At 59.5% G+C, this 22,689-nt stretch overlaps 1 long non-coding RNA gene across 1 annotated transcript in view; it reads left to right on the top strand.

The window, feature by feature from the left end:
* Nucleotides 1–4,174: 4,174 nt before the first annotated feature.
* The window catches only part of LOC129145664 (uncharacterized), a 60,976-nt gene continuing 42,461 nt past the window's right edge, over nt 4,175–22,689 (top strand). Inside the window, exon 1 of the long non-coding RNA XR_008551583.1 lies at nt 4,175–4,395. This is a non-coding gene — a long non-coding RNA (uncharacterized LOC129145664). The remainder of the gene's footprint in view (nt 4,396–22,689) is intronic.

Genomic DNA, 22,689 nt, shown 5'->3' with positions numbered 1-22,689 from the left:
CAGACAAAATTGACAATGGCCAGAAATCATAAAAGGACCGACGGTTTCCGCCTCCCTTTGGTTTCTGCTTTTCCTGCCGGCCCTCGTCCTGCGCGGGCCAGGGCTGCCAGCGCTTCCAGCAGCCGGGCTCGGGGCTCGTCACTCTGCGCTCACGGTGGCTCTCGAGGACGCGTGGCTTGGAGCACGGTCAGAGATGCCCCGCGGGTGTCCGAGGACACGGCTGTCATCCGCAGCGGCGCGGGTGGAGGCTGCGGGCGCTCGGAGGAGCTGCACCCTGTGACCCGCTCTCACTTCCGCCGCTTGACCTCTGGCCAGACAAGGGCCCTCTGGGACTCAGTTCCTCGCCTGGAGTGAGGAGGGTGGGAGCAGCTCCCGGGGGGTGAGGGGTGCCTGCCCCTGCTGAGGACGGATGAAAGCCCTTAGACCAGTGCTCCGGAGGGCAGGCCCCGGCTCAGCCGAGGAAGGAAAGCTGTCTCGGGTTTCTCTAGTGGGAGAAGGAACCTGGCGCGCAGGCTCGTGATGCTGGAGGCCGCGGGGCACTCAGGGTCCGCTCCCCCCCAGCGGCCTTGGGAGGCAGGAAGGGCTCTTGCAAGTCACGGCCAGCACAGCGGGGAGAGCCCCGGCCCCTGCGCCCCGCCGCTCCTGCCCGTGGGCCTTCCCACCTGCAAACATCATCTTACCTGAGGAGGAGGGACCACGACCCCGATCGATCTCTTGCCAATGAGAAAAATGGGGGGCATCGTTTCTTTCCATATTGACCAGCAGCTCTCCTCAAATAAAACAATTTGTCCTGCAATTGACTATGTGCTCGGCATGTAATCAGGTTTTTCCCTTGAAAGAATAACCGTAATGTGATCAGCGATTGACGAAAACTTTTGTTTTACTAGGTTCCTTCCTTGTGGAAATGTAATTTAAGAGGAGCCACACAAATCTTGTAGCAGAGATGTGCAGCCAATATTACTGCTGTATGAAAAAAAGCATTTTTTTCGTACTGTCTGGGATCCTTTGTTGATCTAATTTCAGAAAACTCCTGGACCAGGGCTTACCTGCCCTGCAGAGGAGGCCAAGCCTTCAGAGTCTACAAAGATTGGAACAGCTGTCAGAAACCACTGGATTTCTGTCGCATTCACCTCATTTACCCAAAGGTCCTGCTGATCTTATTCCATTACCTTGTAGGCCAGCCCTGGTCAGGCCCAGCCCGCTGGAGACTCACCTGGAGAATGTCTTTGCACACGGAGCCCGGGCTCCGCAGCCAGAAACCCTGGCCCAGGGCTGGGGCGGGCTGAAAGCATGCTCTTCCGACGGGCGTGGGTGCTGCGGGGGCAGTGTTTTAGGGTCGGCGGCCTCATGTCTGCAGTGCTGCTCGAGCTTGCTCCAGGGCCGTGAGGGCATCTAAGTCTGCACTGGGGCGAGGGAAGCCTTTGAACCCGGGTCCCAGAGGAGCCCCCCACTCTGTGGAGAGACTGAAAAAGGAGTCACTTGGGTCCACAGGCTTATGATAGTCACCAAAAAGCCTAGGCCAGAAAGAGGGCTGCCTTCACCCCGCTTGTCCCTGTATCTGATGTCTGCTCTGTTGGTGTGTGTGTTTGCACGTGCCTGTGTGTGCGGGCATGTGTGTGTGCACGCACGCGCACAGGCTGGTGGAGTTGGCACAGTCAGGAAGGCAGAAATTGGATGCTGGCAACCTTGGCAGTCACAGAGTCGCTGATTTTGCTATCTCTCCCCTTCTATTTTCAATTCACTTGGGGGCTCTTATACAGTAAACACAGTTATAAGGTTTCAAACCTCAGTGCTTGACATGTTAATTCATAATTTGCCATAATCAGCACTTTCCTAAGAATGCCGTTTGCAGGCTTCATGCATGTAGCTGGGACATAATTTGCATCTTTAGTTTTTGCTGTTTGATCGACTCGGGTCCTGCAGGAATTCTGTGGCCTCTCGGGCAGGCAGGGGCAGGGCTGCACTGTGTACAGAACAGCATGGCAAATTGGCCTAGAGCCAGAAAATTTACTTGCCGCTGGGAAGAAGCTGGTTTTCTTTCAAGACAGCTCGGGGTGAAGAGTCTTTTCTGAGAGTCTCATCTGGCTGTAAAGTGAAACTACAGAGAAATCGATTTCCCTTCTGCGCCGTGCGCGCGGTGAACGCAGCCTTGCAGCGTCTTAGCAAAGGAATTGGAAAGGAAATTTAGGGGGGAGCCGGGATTAAGGTCAATGGTTGGAGACAACCTAATTGGTCTTCCTTCCATGTCTTCTATAGCATCCAATGTGGCTCAAGTAGGGGTGCATTTCTGTCCTTACCTACACCCTCAGGGACACCCACTCTGGTATCCCTCGCACGAGGATGTCACGGTGTCTGTGTTTTGTATCATAAAACACACACCTGACCGATGGCAGCCAAGAGGAGCAGTTTCCGTGTATGTCCTTTAAAGGAGGCCTAGGGGTGGGGAGAGCACGGCATTAGCCGCCACCAGGACGCACAGCCACGCCCACGGTAGCCGCGGAAACTTGGTGACCAGAGAGTCGGTGAGTTGTCTGCCATGCAGGTCTTGTCTGCATCAAAACAGCTTTCGGGGCTTCACTGGTGGCGCAGGGGTTGAGTGCAGCGCTCTGACGCTATCTGCAGCCACTGCAGCGCGAGTTCGATCCCCGCCCAGGGAGCCGACCCACAGGGCACAGCAGACTCTCCTGTCTCCCCGCTGCTCCCCTCAGCAGTGGATTTCAGTCGATCTACCTGTTCTGCTCCCCACTCTGTCTCTGGTGAATCCTCTCATCCCCCCAACCTCTGGCCTGCACCCCAGTTCTTGTGTGCATAAAAATAAAACAGCTTTCAGCCTTGCTCTAGGGACTTGGCCCAAACCGCTCCCCCTGCCAACCCGCAGCCAAGGTGTCTTGTGGGGTCTGTGCTACGATGTCCTGACAGTCAGTGCACAGTGATGACAAAAGCTTAGCATTGGGGCAAACAACTTGGGGGTTGTCAGCCCCTCTACGGCTACGCAGGCTTCTCTCTGTGAGACAATTAGGAAGAGCAGCGATGTCGTTTAAGTGGCATTTGTTACAAGATTCAGAGCATCTCGGGCACCCCTGCCTGAGGACAGGTGGACGGGCCTGGGCCCTGAGGGGCAGTGGCGGGTGTGGGCATTGGCATGGGTCCCGTCCTTCCCCTGGGCACACAGCGGGGGCCTCGGTGAGGGCGGTGTGCAGGCCACGTCACGCGCGCGTGGGGACTGTCCAGGGGATGTGAGTATCACATCCGATGTTTTAAAACGGTGACTCATGTCCGTGATTAAAAAGCCTGGCGCTGAGGGGACGGGACGCCATCCATCAGCAGGAATCAAGCCAAATCTGTAATTGCAGAACTCCAGAGCTTCAGGGCGATACCGTCAGTCTTTATCTCTGCTCCGGTCTTCAGCATTAGGATTTCGACCTACCTCACTTATGGAGAAATTACAAAGGGGTGGATGTCAAGGTGGAAATTAAATATTTCCCGGAGACACCCGCCCCATTTTTAACACACTTGCTCGCCCTGTCGTGCGAGCAGCTCGCGGCCGCGGTGCCGTGGAGGAGACAGCCAGGGCGGCTGGCAGGCCCCATGCTTCCTCCACACCCCGCCGCTTCCTCTGCCGCGCTCTGGCTGCCCCTGCCCGGAGGTGGACAGGCCGATGAGGATTCCCGTGGGGGGTCGTCTGAGGACACTGGGGTGGAATAAGCAGTGCTGAATCGTGAGAGAAAGCTCCTCGCAGCGCATCTGCCGGACCAGAGCCGTGACGCCCGGGCAGGCGTTTCATCTCATTCTCCGTCTGTGTGGGAGCTCCTCGCCCTGAGAAGTTAGGTGGGAAAGGGATCAAGTAACTGACTTACGGGAGGTCTGACCACCTCGGAAACGACCAATCTCCAGTTTCGGGAAGTGATATGATTTTTGCATCCTTGGCAAAGCCCATTCAACCGATTCTAGGTTATTGCAACAGGTGTTCCTGTGTCTCTACTGCGTGGGCCGCCTGACTCGCCCTGGGGCTCCAGGGAGACCCTCTGCGTGGTGTGTCAGGGCGCCTGGCATTGTGACCCGGTGGGGTCAGCAGAGTCTGGGAAGGGATGCCCAGATCCTGGGTCACGATGCCCCATGAAGGGGCATCTCTGAGGGGCGGGCTCTGGACGCTCTGTCCCTCCCTGAGCATCCTGACTCTGCTGCCTTGTCTTGAACACAGCTACTGACCACACATCCGGAATTCTGGTGCAGGAGATGCTGTCGTTAATCACCCAGGTTGCGTCTTTCATGAGGGCTGCAGACTTATCTTGACGCAAACTGCGCTGAGAACTTGTGCAGATCAGCAGACTCCTGGATGACTCAGGAGCGCCTGGTCTCCCAGCTGACCAGTCAGACCGGCTGGGCGCCCAAATGGTAAGAGACGGTCCGCAGAGAGCAGTGGGGGAGTCTGCCGCTCACTGCCGGATCACGTGCTACATGGGCAGCTTTCCCGCCTGCTAACAAATTTTTACCCAAGAAGATAAAAATGTTCCTGTGTCTGAATACTGGAAAACTGCTTCTGCAGAAGGTCCCCCCATCACTCCTTAGGGTTCCTGGAGAGGCGAGAAACTCAGAGTAGGGCGAGGCCTGTCCTCTAAGTCCGTCATTCTCGTTCCAGAGCTATACTTGGGGTGCGTGTTTATTGGTGTGGCCGTGGGTCTGTAACCTGGGGCAGAAGCCCCAAGGAACCCGTCCAGAAATGGGGGTGCATTTCTGCCATGAAGATGCCCTGTGGGCAGCGCCACGGCCCAGGTGAGGAGGGAAGGCTCTGCCTCGGGGCCTTGGGCCTCCTCCCCTCCGCGACGGCTCCTCTGCTGTCTCTGGAGCTGGAGGGGCCGCCAGGCCCGACCCGGCTCCTGCCCCATTCTATTGGCCAGAATGTCTGCACAACCCCATGAGCAGCTGAAAAGTCTGTAAAAGAACGGGGAGCCCCTCTCTTCCACAGGGCAGGATCCCCTTTTTGGCTTTTGTTCTCTGGAGCCTTTGGTCTGCTGGGTGCTCGACGCTCCGCTCTGTCATGTCTCTGCTGTGACGCAGGGGAGTGGCGAGAGGTTCGTCAGCCGTTAACTGCCACTATTTATAACACGACATAAAGCAGTTTTACCCAAGAAAACTGGGGTTCTTCTCGCTCCTGAGGGGCCAGGACAATGGTTCCAGGGGTCTGGGGTGTTGTCCTCAGGGAGGGATGTGTTCTCCAGCCTCCCGGCACTCACGCCCGCTCTCCTCCTCTTGAGTCACCGCTTGTTTCGGGCGCGAAAGCTGGGGTCTCACCCAGGGAGCAAATCTGGCTTCTCACCGCGGCCGGCCGCGGCTGCTGGCCTGTACGTGCATCTGTTTCCTGGGGCTGCGACCACAGAGTATCCATTGTGATGACGTGACATAGATTCCAGGACTTGCTTCTGGGCTGGCAGAACAGTCAGGAAACTCGGTATCTGACGTCACAGACTCGCCTGGCGCTGGTTAAATGAAGCATCTTTTTAACATATTGTTGCCTTTGTACAATTTAAAGGGGTGCACAGAATTCAACAACATCTTAAGTATGGGGCTGGGCGTCCGGGTACTGGTGAGGCGGGTTACTGTGGCGTCTCAGCAAAATACCCGCGTCACGCCCAGGATCTCACAGTAACCGCTGGGGGGTCCACGCACGGCGGGGACGGCGTGGGCAGGGCTGGGGGGCTGCCTGACGGCTCCCAGCCACGCCCGCAGAGCCGGCCCCACTCCCAGAGGTGGCGAGCGGCGGGAGGGCCCTGGCCCCGGGACTGGACGAGGCTCCCAGCTTCCCTGCTGCCCTGCCCGGTGAGAGCACATGCAGAGGGCGTGGGGCGACGTCCGGAGGAGAACAGGGCAGCAGCGTCTCCTGCGGCCACGCCGGAATCGGCCAGAATGGGCTTGGATCCCCCCACGCCGCGGCCCTGCGAGGGCGCCCCCCTCTGAGCTCTGAAATGGGGCAAAGACTCCGAGGGGAAGGGCGTGAGGGTGGCGACGTCCCGTGCCTGGCAGGTGGAAAGTCCCACCGCGCCCTGTGGCCTGTCCTGGTCTCTGTGGCCGGGATGGAGTCGGGTCATGGGACCGGTGTCAAGGGTGCCCCAGTGGACTGGCCGCAGACGGGCTGCTCGAGGAGGCGTGTGAACACACACGTGCGTGTGTAAACACACACAGATACACTGTGGGCGCAGAAGCGGCGTGACGCTGGTCGGCGCCAGGTGGAATTGCTTCGTTCTTTGTCATTCATCTTTCGTTCGGCCACTGTCCCGTCCGCGGCTGACACCCCAGGGGCGGCCTGGCCCCGACGCCCGGTCCTTAGCACCAAACGGCCGTCGGCTCAATTCCCACGGCACCGGGGTCTCTGTGAGAGGCCGGCGTTGTTTCGGTCCGGCTCATCAGATGAGGAGCAGGAGGCATTCTTCCCACCTGAGGGGCTGACGCTGCCCCCCCCGGGACCCACACACGGACTCTGGAGGAGACGCAGGGCCTGGAGCTGCGCTGGAGGCCTCGGGCGGCCCTTGGAGGGGCGGGGTGCGGAGGCTGTGCGGAGGCCCAGCCGCCGGCCCTGGGGCTGTGCCGACCGAGGGCGAGAAGGTAGCAGCGACCCGGCCGAGCTGGGCCAGGAGGGGGGTCGGCCAACATGGGGCAGCTGAAGCAGCTTGAGGGCATGATCCGAGTGTGTCCCCTCTAATTCATTTGCTGAAGCCTGACCCCCCCAGGCACAGTATTAGCGGGCGGGGGCTTTGGGAGGTGGCTGGATCCTGAAGTGGGGCCTGAGGGGGTCCGTGTTTTTATAAAGGATCCCAGAGAGCCCCCTCGCCGCTCCCGCTCTGTGCAGACCCCACCTGAGGAGCGGGGTCCGCTCGCACCTGATCGTGAGCGTCCAGCCTCCAGAAGGGTGAGCAGTTGTTCACGAGCTACAGACCTGTGGGATTTTATGGCAGCCGCTGAAGCGGACCAGGACAAAGTGTTTTGTTACTTCTGTAAAGTGCAATGGCGAGCACCCCCCTCCGCACACACCCCAGTTAGCACCATTTAGCACCGTTTAGGGAGCCCCGATGGTCTGACCTCCGGGCTCACGGCAGGTCTCTGCCTTCCAGGCTCAGCCGCATGAAGCTGCTGTTCCCAGAAGGTCTCTCCCTCCGCCCCCCACCCCGTCACACTCACACGTGGTTCTCACCTGTACAATCCCAACCAAACTTGAGTCCTCACCGTACAGGTGGGTTTTTTCTGGGCTCCCTTCTTCAACACAGGGGAGGGCCCTCTCTTACTTAGCCAGTGATTGCACGGAGTCTGCTGTGGCCCGTGCCGCACACAGGTGTTCGCAGCTCAAACCCGCGCGCAGAGCCCGGCCGGGTGTTCGTCCACACGCTGGGGCGAGCCAGCGCAGGGCGCCGCCCGTAACCACAGGCAGCTGGTGGGCGGGGTGGGGGGTGGGACGGGAGCAAGCCAGCACCTCCCAGGCACTGTGTGAGGCTTGAGCTCAGCTGAAGGATGACTCCTTGGTGGTGGGGGTGTTGGAGGGGAGGTTCGAGGTCAGGGTGACACAAAAAGGCCACGCAGAGCCGGTTGGGAGAGTGGGGAGGTGGTGGCCAGAGGTCTAGGCTGGTGACACCAGCACTTGCCCCCCCCCCCCCCCCGCGCAGAGCCACTGACGCTGCGGAGTAGGTGGCGTAGTTACGGGGGTGGGGAGGCTGACCTCCGGTTGTGGAAACCTGCAAGCTCAGGTGGGAGTGGAGGGGCACAGAAGGGACCAGCGGCGGGTGTGCGAGGAGACATGTGTTGCTGAAGCCAGGGCCAGCGGGGGGTTGCTGAGCAGCACCAAAGGCGGGGTGCAGGCGGGGCAGGGGTCGGAGCCCTAGGAGGGCAGTGATGGATGAGAAAGCGGAGCTAGAGATGGAGCAGGGGGGAGGGGGGAGGAGGTGGGGGCTGGGCACAGAACGAGCCCATGACATGGAATGAGGCCCACAGTGCGGGCAGAGCAGGGCCGTCAGGACCAGCTCTGACAGGGAGTGGACACACGATGAGGGACGAGTTGCACAGAGGCCGCGGAGAGGCAGGAGGGCCGGGCCTGCGGATCCCAGGCCTCATCTTGGCAGAGCAGGAAGCAAAGCTATTGACAAAGGTTCAGGGCTGGGGCTCAAGGCTGTGGAACGCGGGTGAGATTTTGAGAAATTCCCAGAAGTCTTGACAGGGAGGGACTGGAGCTGATGACCCATAGGAGGACCCTGGAAGGTGGACCTCACGGGCTATGGCAGCGCCAACTCATGTTTTCCCTGCAGGTACAGTCCTGTGGAGGTCCCCATGGGCCTGGGCAGCATCCAGAAGGACCCCAGGGGCCAGGGCAGCATCCAGGAGGATCCCAGGGTCCTGGGAAGTGCCCAGGAGATCCTCACAAGCCTGGGAAGCATCCAGGAGGCCCCATGGGCAGGGCAGTGTCCAGTAGGACCTCAGGGCCAAGGCAGCATCCAGGAGGACCTCACTGGCCAGGGCAGCATCCAGGAGGTCCCCACAAGCCTGGGAAGTATCCAGGAGGACCCCAGGGCCAGGGCAGCATCCAGGAGGCCCCACGGTGCAGTGCAGCACCAGGAGGTCAAGCCCAGAGCTGGGGGTCTTGTCCCAAAGCCATGTTTCTAGGCCACGCTGCATCCCTGGGGTCAGCGGGGCGAGGACAGGAGAGTGTTAGGAAACAGTATCACTTAGTGTTTAAATCAAAATAACGGCGGCTCTCTGCTCCTCACTCTTGGCTTATTCCCTCAGGTGTTTGCTTCCCGGGAAAGGCTCGCTTCCCGCCGCAATCTCTGTTTCTGGTCTGCGCCTCGCCCCGCCCGAGCTATTGATACGCGTTGCTAATGTGCATTTATAGGTCACCCGGCAGCGCGTGTCGGCCGCCGAGCCTCCGAGGCGTTACACTCCACGTGACATGCTGCCTGGGCCACGCGGCGCCGCCTATGCAAGCACGGCCCATATGCATTTCCTTGCGATTTAATGTTCTGGAAGCGTGTTTGTGACCGGGCGTGCTTCTTTATGTTGACATATTGTTCGCCGGGTTTCATCAGTCAGATGATATGTCACATCACATATGGAACACGAGGAAAAGTGACATTAATGACAATCTGCTGACATTCAGCGCTGCAACACATCAGGTTAAAAATAAAACAGGGAAAAAGGTCTTCTTGTTTCCAGTGAGGGCTTTTCTTTGTTCTTTTTTTTTTTTAACTCCTGAAGGAGTCTCTGCGCCGGCAGGAGCTAACGACTGCTGAGGCTCGCGGGCAGCGGGAGGGGGCCCCAGCCACCCCGCGGGAGCCTCCGCGTGCCCCCTGCAGCCCCGGCCTGCAGCCCGCGTGTGGCTGGGCCGGCCCTCGGCCGGGGTTGGCCTGGGGGCAGCAGGTGCCCGCCGCCGAGGGCGCCTGCTCGGCCGAGGAGCAGTGAGAGGGCCGGTGCGAGGCCGAGCCGAGGGGCGCGCTGGACGCTGCCTGAGACCAGCGAGGGGCCCCGCGCGCCCGCGGAGCCAGGCCTGGGCCAAGCGCCAGGTTGTGGAGGCTGCAGGGAGGAGAGCGCGGCCCCCGGAGGGCTGCCCGGTCCCGGGCCCCGTTCCCAGCGGCTGGAGCAGCGGTGCGGGGTGCGGGCTGTGGGGTGCGGGGTGCGGGATGCAGCCCAATGTCCACACGGGTGGGGCGGGGAGACGAGCAGCGGCGTCTGCGCTCAGGTCCTGCTGAAAAATGCAGAAATCAGCTGAGTCTGCACTTGAAGTCGAGGTGTCCCGTAATGTCCTGCCCTTCGGGTCTGTGGCTTCGTCCCGATGCTGCGTTTGTGTTACTCACGCTGGTCACGGCGTGGACCGGGCAGCGGCGGGGCAGCCACAGCCAGGCCCGCGCGTGGGCTTCGGAGGCGCCGGCGCTGCCAGATCCGCTGCTCCTGAGGACCCGCCCGGGGCACCCCCCGCGCCGCCCCGGCTCCCCACCAGCCGGGTCCCCCTGCTCCTGCTGGACTGCGGCCGCTCCTGCCCCACTGGCGCTTAGGACCGTGACATGCAAGTCCTGGGGTCCCTCCACCCCCACTGCGCGGCGGCTGGACCCGCTTTCCCAGGGAGCAGCCCCGGGCAGGCCGGGGGCAGCGGCTGGGCCTGGCCCAGAGGCGCCCGCTCGCAGCTCTGTGGCCCGGCCCGGCGCGGCGGGGATGTGCCCCGCGAGGGCGCAAGATCCTGTTGGTCTCCTGTGTTGTGGTTTCTTTAGCATCTGCTCCCCGCTACAGCGTCTCTCACTGATGCCCAACGCGGCCAGAGCAATAAAAACGCTTTTTCCGGGGCACTTCAGGCAGGAGTCATGCAGGATTTAACTGAGCACAAGCCGAGAACTTGAGCCCTCAAAGTGAAAACGAAGCTTGGGGAGACAGTGGCGTCTGTCCTGGGTGTCCCTGGAGTCTCGAATGTCTTGCCCCGGCGCGCCCGCCCCTAAGGGCTGCTGGAGGGAACCGCCGGGCGCTGCCTGGCTTCAGGCATCAGCGATGTGGGTCCTGGGAGTCGGGGGAGACACCTGGGACTGGGCCGTGTCCCCCGGCCTGGGCCGCCTTCCGGAGGAGGCGCTGGCTCCCCGGTGCCCGGCGTCCACTGGCCCGTGGCCTGTGCCGGCCGGGATCTGCATCGCTGCCATGTCTGACTGCCCGGCTCACGGCCGCCTCCCTGGAGACAGACCTTGGGAGACCTTGGTGAGGGTGGCCTGTGCTTGTGTTACCTCATCTGAGCGGGGCACGCTGCCTCCTTCCCGGTAAGGTCACATACTGGGGCTCCACCTGCAACCTGCCTTTTGGGGGGATACCCTTCCACCCACAACATGGGGGAAGCTCGGAGGTGCGCGGTGGCCCCGGGAGACAGCTGGTGCCTCCCCTGACAACACGGAGGCCCTGATCGGGCCTGCTGACTTCACGGCCAGAGTCACTGTGTTGGGTGGAGGTGTGCGCGTCCAAGTTGAGCCTTAATGGATGTGTTTGGCATTTGACCAAATCTTTGCGTAACGGAACGCATGTGTGCTCTGGGGAGGACTCGGAAGGGACCAGCTTGGGCCGCGCTATAGCAGGTGCTCATGGGGGTGAAGCCAGATCTTCCAAGGACTTCTTGTCTTGTCTGCGTGAGCTCACCTTGACCCACGAGGTCAAGGGCCCCGTCCTGGGTGCTGGGACAGACTGGAACCTTCCGGGGTCTCAGCAGGTGAAGGGTGGGACCTGCTTGTCTGCGACAGAGGGCAGAACCATGATGTTTTACGTACTTAAGGAGGGGGGTGGTCTTTCTCAGGGGGCAAAGAGCAGGGGTCAAATGAGAGTAAAAGCTGGCAGTTTGGATCTACTTGGTGTTACTCAAATTTGAAATGTGAAACTAGTAAATGGAAATAAGAACAGGTCAGCCAGTCTTTATGGCTCTGTATCTACGCACCCACCCTGGCCCACCGCCGCCGCCGTCGTGGGTGGTGAGGGGGCCTCTCCTCGGGGCGAGCGGAACACGGCTTATGGCGGGCATGTGCTGCATGGCGCCGATGTCACTTCAGCGGGCTTACGTGGGCCCGGGAGAGGGGCCGAGCCCACTTCTGTGGTATGTCCGAGAGCGCTGGGGCTGTCCCTGTGCAGACAGGGGAGAGGGTGGGGGCAACTCGTAAAGAGAGGTCAGCTGAATACCAACATGAGGCGGGCCGGGACAGCTAGAGGCCCTGGGGCAGGTGAAAGAAAGTCCTTCAGAGCAGCCCAAGGACAGGCTGGAATGAAACTCAAGGCTGGGACCTAAATAATAGGACAGGACTCAAAGACGTCTGGATTTGCAGCTGGGGCGAACCCCCAGGTGCGTGTAGCACTCCCCACGGCCCAGGAAAGAACTTGCAGACATTTGTGTGAGGAACACGCCACTCAGAAGAGGGGGACAGACGCATTCGTTCAGGCCAACTGGAGGCAGGGTACGAGGTGCCCCTGGCTCTAGGGGACCCAAAATACCATCACAGCTCACCTGGTAAGGGGGCAGATGACATGTGGAGTCCTGGGTCAGGCCACTTCATGGCCGTCTTCCTGGTCCCCAAATGCATCCTTAGGAAGGCGCCAGAGGCAGGTGGCGGGTCCCTCACCACGTGGCCTGAGGAGGAAGAGGTAGCCTGACAGAGATTGAAGCCCCTCAGACGCTCGGCCCAATCAAGAGCCCAAAGGAAAACATTGCCTCACTCTGAAGGACAAAGAGTCTGACCCTCTTAGCCTCACAGGTGCAGGCTGGCGTCCTCCATCATGTCTTCATCAAGTCAGTCATCTGGGGGTGCAGAGACACAGGGGTCGCAGTGATGAGAACAGACCCCCGCACACTCCATCACACGGAACTCCAGCCTTGAGTCCTGCGGGGGGGTGTGGGGTCCTTGCTGGTGTGGCTCTTGGGTGGGCTGACGCCTTCTTTGTAGTCCCCATCGAAAGGAGGACCTGGATCAACTTCGTGCTCCTGGGGTGGACAACAACATACATTGGTAGCTTTGCCCCCTGGCTCGGTCAGTCCTGTCCTGCCTCAGCACTGAGGAAACGCGCCATCCAGCCTCCAAACACCCTGTCGGCCCGTTATGTCAGTGATTGGCTCATGGTCGTGAGGAGCAGAGAGTGGTGAATGCTCTGGATCTGCGTCCCAGGGCGGGAGGCGGTTTCTATTCGGTCTCACGGTACTGCCATACAGGTGAGCGCAGAGACCCGGTGACCCGGAGGAGACAGGCCGTTCAGGCTGAAGGAAGGGGTGTGGTGTTTATGCGGCGGACCCTCTGCCATCAGGGAAGAAGTCAGACTTGCTCTGCTTGTTAGAGTCGTGAAGACGGGACATGCTCTCTGTGGAAATACTCTGGTAGTCCGTTTATCAAACAACTCACACGAACAGATGGCTTGAGTAGATCCAGAGCAAGGAAGGCTTGCAGCAGGCCCAAGCTGCGTGCGACAATCCCATACAACTTGGGTCACATAACTTCTCCATCCCTTGACGCTCAAAGTGTCGGGTAGACGCGGATGTAATGTGCAATCTGACAGTGACAGTGTTAGAGTCACAGTCCACACCCAGAGTTCCAGAAGAAGCCATGCCATATGCCTCCAGGGGCCGTGTGCAGACATCCTGAGGCACCATCCTGGGTCCTTCAGGTGATGGAGAGTCTGGCCTTGGGACACGACATGGCTGGGCAGAGTGGCCTGTCATATACTGGCTGTTAGCAGATTCGGCAAACCAGTGTTGCCAGCGGTACAAAAACAGTTCTCCTGTGTTGGAGGATGCCCCGCGTAGTGAGCAGAAGGGCCTTGACCCGAGTCCCTAAGGCATGTGAAAACACATGCGTCTCGGAGGAAAACCTCTGGGTGACAGGACTTGGTGTTGAGAGCCTGGAAGTGACCTGCGTACATCTCCACAGTTTGAGAACAACAAAAATAATGAGCGAACTTCCCAGGCTCTGGCTAGGGGGTGACAAGATTATATGCGTGAGAACTAACCACCTGGTACCCTACTGTCTGAAGTAAATAGATAATAGTAAGAAAGTAGACAACTCATTCACATGTGTTACCATTATATGGTATCATTATATGGTATGTTACACCTGCTGCAATTAAAATGGTATATAATGAGCACTAAGACAATCAAGATTTACTGCATGCTGGACATGACAGTCCCCCATGTCTGATTCCCCTCCCCGTCGTGTCCCAGGTCTCGGACTCACTAGAAGTCCACACTCATGGAAGCAGAAAGAGATGCCCTGGTGCATGGAGATTGTGCATGTCTAAGCTGTAGTCTTGGGATTGCTGCAGTGGGCGCTACAGTCATCCCACTAAGCCTCCCCTTTTACATTTCCCTGGAAATGGTGACCAACCAACCTCTTGAAGACGTCCTGAAAGTAGAAAGTAAAGCTTAACGTGAGTGGATTTGGACTACACAAGGGGTAGACTGTAACTGGCACTTACGACAGCCTCTCCCACACATTCCCTGGAAGTAGCCTGCAGTGGCCATTACCTGCAACACGTCCTTGGAGGCCTGACCTTGGCCCACTGGGATCATTTTGATTCCATGTACAGGGAGCTGGAATGACCCTGGAGATGATATTCCCTGCACCAAACCTTCGTCAGTGACTGAGACGGTCAGGAGTGTGTAACCCCAGCACCTTGGCTTCCGTTTTGGCCAACAGGGAGCTGTAAGTCACACGTCAGAATTGTCCCAAGGATCAGGACGAAGCTGCTTGTGTGGGGTTTCGCCTTAGGCGGCCTGCTTGGCCTCCACCCCTGCCTGCTGCCTTCGGTCTTCCATCGGGCACGTGTGGGGCGGCCTCCTTTGTAACAGGGTCGTCGCCCGTGGTTCCTTAGCTCAAGCTCTGCTTCTGGCGAACCTGATCCGTGGCAGCTCTTGTCTTCACAACCTACAAGTCAGAGCCTAGAGATCTGAGATTGTGCCTTATAATTCCTGATTGTTTATGATTTTGTGATGGCTGCGAAGCACATGGAATCAGCATAAGACAACCATCAGAGACGCCACACAATTACTGAATGGTTTAGCAAACTGCAGACGGTTATATAAGTAATATAATTTACAGAAAATGAAATATTTGCTTACGAAAATGAGATGTGATTTGCTTTTTTTTGGGCAAAATTATAGGAAGTTCTTTTTTTTGAAATCTTCATTTTATTTTGACATCTTCCAGCATGATTCAGATCATGCTCATTATAAAGGGCCCATCACATCCACATCAAGGTGAGGAATGACACAAAAAGAATACCTATGGCAATAAAATTTATTTTTAAAGTAAAGTTTGATTTTCAAAGATCTCACAGCATACCAGTGAATTTCTCTTTCCTCTTGGCTATCATAATATTCACAGAAAATTACAATAAGATGAATCATTCACATCAGTCATAAATTCATGATTTTAAGATCTCATACAATGCCTCTGATAAGTTAATGTGCGAGGAAAGAGCGTAATTGAAGTCGCAGACCAAAAAGTTCTCTTTGATAAAGATGACAGATGTAGGACCCATCATTACCCATGCGGTTTCTCATCCCCAGCATGTCTGTAAGATACATTTTCAACATTCTTTACTTTGGGGAGATGGTACCTCCATGCCACGGGAGAGCAACAGATCTTCTGAAAAAGCTGCAGGTCTAGAAAGCAGTGCCAGCAGCGACGGGCAGTGAGTGCAAGTGCGTTTGGAAACAGAAGTGCTCCTGAGCGTGAGCAGCGCCAGGCCGGGGCCACCCGGAGACGAGGCTAAATATCCAGAGGTGCTCACTGATAAAGCTTGCAGTAGGGGTGCTGTGGAGTTTCCTGACTCCCCACCTTCTGTGCACATTGTAGATGGCACTTCCTGGCCCTTCTGTGGGCCCTTGATTAGCTCTGGTCGTGAAGTGTGAGCAGACAGCCGCTTCGAGGTTAGAGCGCTCAGTTGCCCCATCGCGGTGGGGGTGCCCTCCCCCGAAGCGCTGTCCCGCTCACCCTGGAGGCGGGCGATGTCTGAGGCTGTGGCTCCACTGTCAGCCTGGGTCTGAAAATGAGGCACTAAAATGGGCACAATTTTATTTACTGTTTTAAAATTAATTTAATTGAATCACTTAAAAAATAATTCATTGACACATTTTACAGTTGGTGTGGAAATGTCCTCCTAGGGTCCATGCTGCTGGGCGGAAGACTCACCCCGCCAGGGATGGCGCCCTGGACGTCAGGCCCGACCATCGCAGCGGCCACGCACATAGTTGAGGGGTATTTTCAGATTAAAATGTCTCTGAAATTTATTCTAAAAAGCAACAGATGAGCTTATTGTCCTCGTTCCTGAGGATGGCCACATTCTAAATGACTTGCCTTTTAGAAGAAAGGATTTTGTTTTATTTTTCTGGGTTGTGCGTCTAGACTGTTGGCCAAACCACAGTTTAAATCTACACAAGGCTGTTCTATTATTGTGACCTAATGCATCCCAGGTCTAGCTAATCCAAAACTTGCTTTGTTTTCAGAGCCACGCTAATAAATTCTCGCCCCCACCAACCGCGTCTAGCACGTCCTCAGTGGCCTGTGGATGGGCAGCGATGACGGAGTCTCTCCAGATGGGCGCAGACCCCGGCTCTGGAGGCACGTTGGGCTGGCGGAAGGCCTGCACCTGGGATGAGCAGGGAGCACAGATTTCTCAGCGGCAGCTTTTTGATTAAGGCTGCAGAGGCCAGGAGCGCCCCCGTCCGTGCACAATGCGTAAGGGGAGTGGGCAGCCCACAGCCCCACGGCCGCCCTCCAAGAGGAGCCTGGCCATGGTGCGTCGTTGGCCCCTGACATCTGGGGACGCAGCACAGAGCCACATGCCCCCGTGTCCCCGCGCTCGGTAGACGCGGGCATCGGGAATGCCAAGGGACTCTCCGCGCAACCTGCGCAGGTTGGGGATGCATCCCCTTTCCATTCCTCGTCCACCTGAGCTTGTTTCATGTGCGCTTTCCTTCGCCGGAAGCTCTCCTGAAAGGCCTGGTGGACGAGAGCTCAAGGGTCAGTCCCTCTGCAGGGGAGGCCGGTCGAGTTTAGCAATTTGGGGACTTTGATTGCCCACGTTTGCTGGCCACCGTTACAGGTGTGCGGATGTCCACGAGAGTGGCCCCTGTGTCCTCGCTGTGTGTGCGTGGCGTGGCGCCCTGCAGGACTGACCCTCCACTCAGTGCCCGGGAGCGAGGAGGGTTCGTCGCAGATGGTGGCAGCTGCCACTTGGCTGGTCTTCCCGTCCCGCAGCCATGCTTGGCCTGGGGCTGGGGTGAGCCTGAGACTAGGTCCTCGCAGGACGCTCTGGGCCTAGAACACAATGCAGCAACCCGAGATGGACAGGAGGACCCTTTGCTCGGCTCCCCTCGGCCGTGGCCCACTGGACGGCAGAGCAGAAGGGCTCCCAGGTGAGGGTGAAGCAGTCGACCTGGAGCCTCACAGTGCACACGCCTGGTCCTGGAGCCTCCAAGGCGGCATCCTGGGGGACGGCGGTGCTGGGGGAGCTGCCGTGTCCCAGGGAGTTGTGTTGAGACCCCCTGGACACCTGGGAAATCTCCCAAGGGAGACCCCAAGACCACACCGCATGGAGTTGAGTAGATGTGTCCACAGGCGAGTGGACAGACCACTCGGGAACTCCCCCAAATCACTGAAATAGATTCTGCTCAGCAGAGGACACAGCACTGGCCTGTGCGCTTCAGCTGAACAAGCGACCCTGAGGCGCCGCCGCGGCAGGACACCAGGTGGCCGCAGCGGAGTCTCCCGAGTCCAGCTCCTGTGTCGCAGTGATGAGTCTTTTGAAGCGGTTGCTGCGTCGGGTGGTTTGCCAGGAAGACACCGACTTACATTGTCCCAGAATTTGGAGAGCGTTTAATTTCATGACGCCTGCAGTAGCCGGCCTTGTGGCTGGACCGGGAGGAGCTGGCCAGCGGGCGTCTGCGGGTGACTGCAGGACGGAGCATGCGTGCCACAGGCTGGTCCCCCCGGGGAGGGGACGGGCGGGGCCAGGCAGCCTTGGGGGAGCCGGGTGGCGACAGCCCTCTGCGTGGTGCTGGGCCTCCTTGCAGCCCACCAGGAAGGGCAAAAGCAGCCTGTGTGGGAGATGTGTGCTCTGGCCAGCACTGGCACTGGGGTGCAGCGGCCTCCACACACTGCATGGCAGCTGAGGTCGGGGACCTGGGGTCAGGCGGGGCTGCTGTCCCCCGAGGGCGGTGGCAAAGCACGGCAAACTGTGGCTTCCAACTCTGGAGACCAAAGCCGGTGTCCAGGGCGGGGTGGGGGGCTGCCTTCCTCCTGCGGCTCCCGGCCGACCCCACCCCCACTGCCACCCCAGGTCTGCTCTCCAGATGGCCGGCTACGCCAGAAGCCACGCGCTGGGGTCTGCGCCCCCGCCAGCCGGGGGGCCTGTCTTCAGTGGGCAGGTCCGCAGAGGCCCTGCTTGGGGGGGACCTCGGGGGACAGCAGCGGGACCTGCCCCCTGGGTGGGGGGTCTCCCGCGTGCTGCCGCCTGGATTCCCCCACAGGCCTGCTGGCCGGGTTTCTGGGTTACAAAGTTGTGAGGAGGCCTCACGTGGGGTCCCCACAGGCAGGGGCTCCCCCCTCGCTGAGCGGGGGCCTGTGGGGCCCCATAACCAGCGCCCCCACCTCTGAAGGAACTGCTAGCTAGGGCAGGAAGGGGCTTCCCTCGGACCCCTGCAGCCGCGGGCTCCGTGCACACCCCTGGTGCGCGACGGCCGGCGAGGCTCGTGGCTTCTCCCGCGCGCGGCCGCGGCGTCCTCGGGGGCGCGTCCGCTCCTCCCGCCGCGGGCCTCCTGCTCGCCGGCGCGGGGGTCCCCATGCCCTTTGCGGGGCTCCCGCTGGGCTCCCGTGGGGATCCAGGCCACCCGGTGAGTGACGCGGCCCTCCCGGCTGAGTCCCCCGCGGCCGCCCGCTGGCTTTCTCCGGGGTCCGCGAGCCGAGCGTCCGGGTGGAAGGCAGCTCCCCGAGCCCGCGGCCATCGGGGGCGGACCCCGCCTCTCCCGGTGACCGTCCTGGCCTTCACTGCCGGCCCCCCCCCAGGCCCTCCCCCCCAGGCCCTCCCCCCAGGCCCCCCCCAGGCCCTCCCCCCAGGCCCCTCACCCCAGGCCCTCCCCCCCAGGCCCTCCCCCCAGGCCTCCCCCCAGGCCCTCCCCCAGGCCCTCACCCCAGGCCCTCCCCCCCAGGCCCTCCCCCCAGGCCCTCCCCCCAGGCCCTCCCCCCCAGGCCCTCCCCCCAGGCCCTCCCCCCAGGCCCTCACCCCCAGGCCCTCACCCCAGGCCCCTCACCCCAGGCCCTCCCCCCAGGCCCTCCACCCCAGGCCCTCCACCCCAGGCCCCTCACCCCAGGCCCCTCACCCCAGGCCCTCCAACCCAGGCCCCTCCCCCCAGGCCCTCCCCCCAGGCCCTCCCCCCAGACCCTCCACCCCAGGCCCCTCACCCTAGGCCCCTCACCCCAGGCCCTCCAACCCAGGCCCCTCCCCCCAGGCCCTCCCCCCAGGCCCTCCCCCCAGACCCTCCACCCCAGGCCCCTCACCCTAGGCCCCTCACCCCAGGCCCTCCAACCCAGGCCCCTCACCCCAGGCCCTCCCCCCAGGCCCTCCCCCCCAGGCCCTCCCCCCAGACCCCTCCCCCCAGGCCCTCCCCCCCAGGCCCTCACCCCCAGGCCCTCACCCCAGGCCCTCACCCCAGGCCCTCACCCCAGACCCTCCACCCCAGGCCCCTCACCCCAGGCCCTCACCCCAGGCCCTCCACCCCAGGCCCCTCACCCCAGGCCCTCACCCCAGGCCCTCACCCCAGGTCCTCCACCCCAGGTGCGTCCGCTCTCACTCGGCGGCCGCCAGAGCCCGCTCTGGGCTGGGGGCGTCTCCCCCGTGTCTGCCGCCCGCGCCCTGGCTCGCCCTCGAGTCCCCGGTGCCCACGCCCGGCAGGGAGCGCGCAGGTTGGGGCCACAGCCCCGAGGCGCTCCCACAGGGGCTGACGGTCCATCTGGCTCGGGTGGAAAAATGACAGCAGCGTTGACCGGCCGCCAGCGCACGCGGAGACGCTCCTGGGGTGTGGAGCCAGGGGCGGAGCCCTGGGCATGGCGCCCCTCCAGCGCGGCGCCCCTCCAGAGCAGGTGCCCCCCCAGCACGGATGCCCCTCCAGCGCAGATGCCCCTCCAGCACAGGCGCCCCCCCAGCACGGATGCCCCTCCAGCGCAGGTGCCCCTCCAGCCCACATGCCCCTCCAGCCCACATGCCCCTCCAGCGCAGATGCCCCTCCAGCGCAGGCGCCCCCCCAGCGCAGGTGACCCCCAGCACGGATGCCCCTCCAGCGCAGGTGCCCCTCCAGCCCAGATGCCCCTCCAGCCCACATGCTCCTCCAGCCCAGATGCCCCTCCAGCGCAGATGCCCCTCCAGCGCAGGTGCCCCCCCAGCACGGATGCCCCTCCAGCGCAGGTGCCCCTCCAGCCCACATGCCCCTCCATCCCACATGCCCCTCCAGCGCAGATGCCCCTCCAGCGTGGGCGCCCCTCCAGCGTGGGCGCCCCTCCAGTGCAGGTGCCCCTCCAGCGCAGGTGCCCCTCCAGCGCAGGTGCCCCTCCAGCGCGGGTGCTGACTGCAGGAGGAGCGTGTTCCGTTCGGAGCCGGGGCAGCCTTAGGCTGAACGGCCCCAGAGCTGAGCGGCTGCCTCATGGAAAAATATAGACAGGGATTCCCTTTTCCCCGGGTGCCCGCCTCGGTGTGGATAATTGAATCTAGGTCTTTAAAAATGGACACATCGTGCAATCCAGCCAGACGAGCATTTTCGAGTTTAGTAATTAGTACTTGGGGGCTTGGTGGAGTGTGGGAGGAGGAGGGGGGAGTCTATTTTAGGAGACCAGCGTGATAAGACCTTCGCGCGTTTGTATCAGTTGGTGTAGAAGTTGGCATATGGTACGCAGGGAAAGGTAGTATTTAAAAAACCCATAAATATACAGGATTGAAAAATTACCCAAGTGGAGACGGGGGTGGCTGCCAGCGCCTCGCCCCGGCGTCCCCAGCAGGGAGCAGGCAGGGAGGGGCCTGGTCCCGCAGAGCGGGGCGACGGCCAGCGCGGGCCACACGGGCAGTGGCCGCCCCGGGCGAGGGCAGCTGCAGCCGCTGCGACCCGTCCTGGCTCGTCCTGCGCGCCGCTGGCCTCTGTGTTTAGAACCACAAACTCGGTGCCGCGGTGGCCGGGGGAGCAGTCCAAGCCTAGGTGGACTTGATTTGGCACATTCTTTTGTTTTATGGCTTTCTGTCAAGACCCCCCAAATTAATGCAATGTTATGTTGACTGTTTTGTTTCTTAATGCAATGAAGCTGTCTTGAAATTACAGTTGGATAGAGCTTTTTAGAAATTTGCATTGACATCATAATCATATCATAATACAATTGTAACGGAGCCTCCTGGCTTCTCACGGACATGTCTATTGTCAAGGTCTGGCATTAAAGGAGTCTTTTATGTGATTTTTAATGAATTTTTTGCTGAAGTATTTTTAAAAGGTGTCAAGGCAAATGCAGTCATCCTAAACAAATCACACTTGCCTCTGTCACTTACAACAGCCTGCTCAGATATTTGTTAGCTGGGCGATGAAACGGCATCTTGTTTGCTTCATTGTTGTGCGCTTTTCTCCAAAATGCTCGGAACTGAGAGGAAGGGAAGGTGGGTTACCATCCTAATCCTGTCCGCACCCACCGCCACTCCCGGCTCTCACCACCAGGCTCCGGGCATTTGCCAGACTCTGAGACTTCTCCTGGCCCTGGGAGAGAGACCTGATGAGACGCCGCTTAGAAGTGTTAAAAGTATTAAGAAAATATTAAACAGAGAACAAAGTATTTTTTGGTAAGTGAGTAATAATGGCACTGTGAGATAGTTCATTTTGACTGGAGCTAATTCAGTTTTACAGGAAATTCTAACTATATATCTTCCAAGTACAAGTTTCCATCTTTCTTCAAGACAGGAAATTGGACCACATGAAATATGGGGAACAAAGATTTTATTTTTACTGTTAACCAGGTCATGCTAGAGCATCCAGCTGATTCTCGCCAACGCCGTCGTGGTGGCTGAGGAAGAATCTGCTGGACAGAGAGGGAAGCAACACGCCTTCGTGTTTCTTGGCCCAATTTGAGCGCAGCCGGTGGGGCCACCTCAGCACCGTGGTGGCTGGAGCTCACCTGCGGCGCTGTGCAGCCCCCCCCACCCCCGCCAAGGCTGACAGTCTGCATGGAGGTGGCACAGACTGCTGCTCCCTTGCAATATCTGACTGTTTGGTACAAAAGCCGCAGAAAAACAGCGTAAGGATTACCACTCACTCGCGGTGCAGCTGCTGACACGGCTCTTCGACCGTGTCTTGGTGCCCAGGTGTTCCAGGGATGCTCTCACTGTGCGCACTTGAATGGCGCCGCCCTCTGGGCAAGTGGGGAGGAGAGCAGGCGGCCCTCTCCGTCCTTGGTCCTGTCCTCTGTCTGGTTATAAAGTTCTGCTTTTATCCCCGGGTCTGAGCAATTTGACTTGAGGTCACGTCATGTTTCTTGGCAGGCGTTTGTTTAACTTCTCAGAACTACAGAATGAATCAAAATTGGAAAATTTTTGTGCATTATTTTTTTCAAATACTTTTTCTTTTTTTTTTTTAAGATTTATTCTTTATGCATACAAGACCTGGGGTACAGGCCAGAGGTGTGGGGGTGAGAGGATTCACCAGAGACCGAAGGGGAAACAGAACAGGCAGACTGACTGAAATCCACTGCTGAGGGGAGCAGCGGGCGAGTCAGGGGAGGTCTGCTGCGCATGTGGGTAGCAACCTGGCCGGGATTGAAAGCATCATAGGTTGCATCTTCACCCTTGTGCCACCAGGGAGGCCCATTTTTCAAATACATTTTCCTCAGCTCTCATCTCTCTTAGGAATTCAGGGCAGACGGCTTGAGGTCGTGCCCCACCTCACCAACACGCTCGCCCCCATGTTTTAGAATTTTTCTTTTCCGTGTGTTGGGTTGGGAGCACCGTTGCCATGTTTTCCAGCTTGTGAATCGGCTGCTCTTCTCTTGTCCACACTTCAAACGCTGTTAATTCCACCCAGTGTATATCTCACGTCAGATAATGTTTTCCAGTCTAGAAGCTAATTTGAGTCTTTTTCAACATCTCACATATCTCAACTTAGATCTTGGATTTTTCCTCTACCTTCTTGAA

Source organism: Talpa occidentalis, unplaced genomic scaffold (assembly GCF_014898055.3).
Source record: "Talpa occidentalis isolate TD23 unplaced genomic scaffold, MPIMG_talOcc4v2.1 talOcc4.13, whole genome shotgun sequence".
Lineage (NCBI taxonomy): Eukaryota > Metazoa > Chordata > Mammalia > Eulipotyphla > Talpidae > Talpa > Talpa occidentalis.
This window is presented reverse-complemented; position numbering and strand designations above follow the sequence as displayed.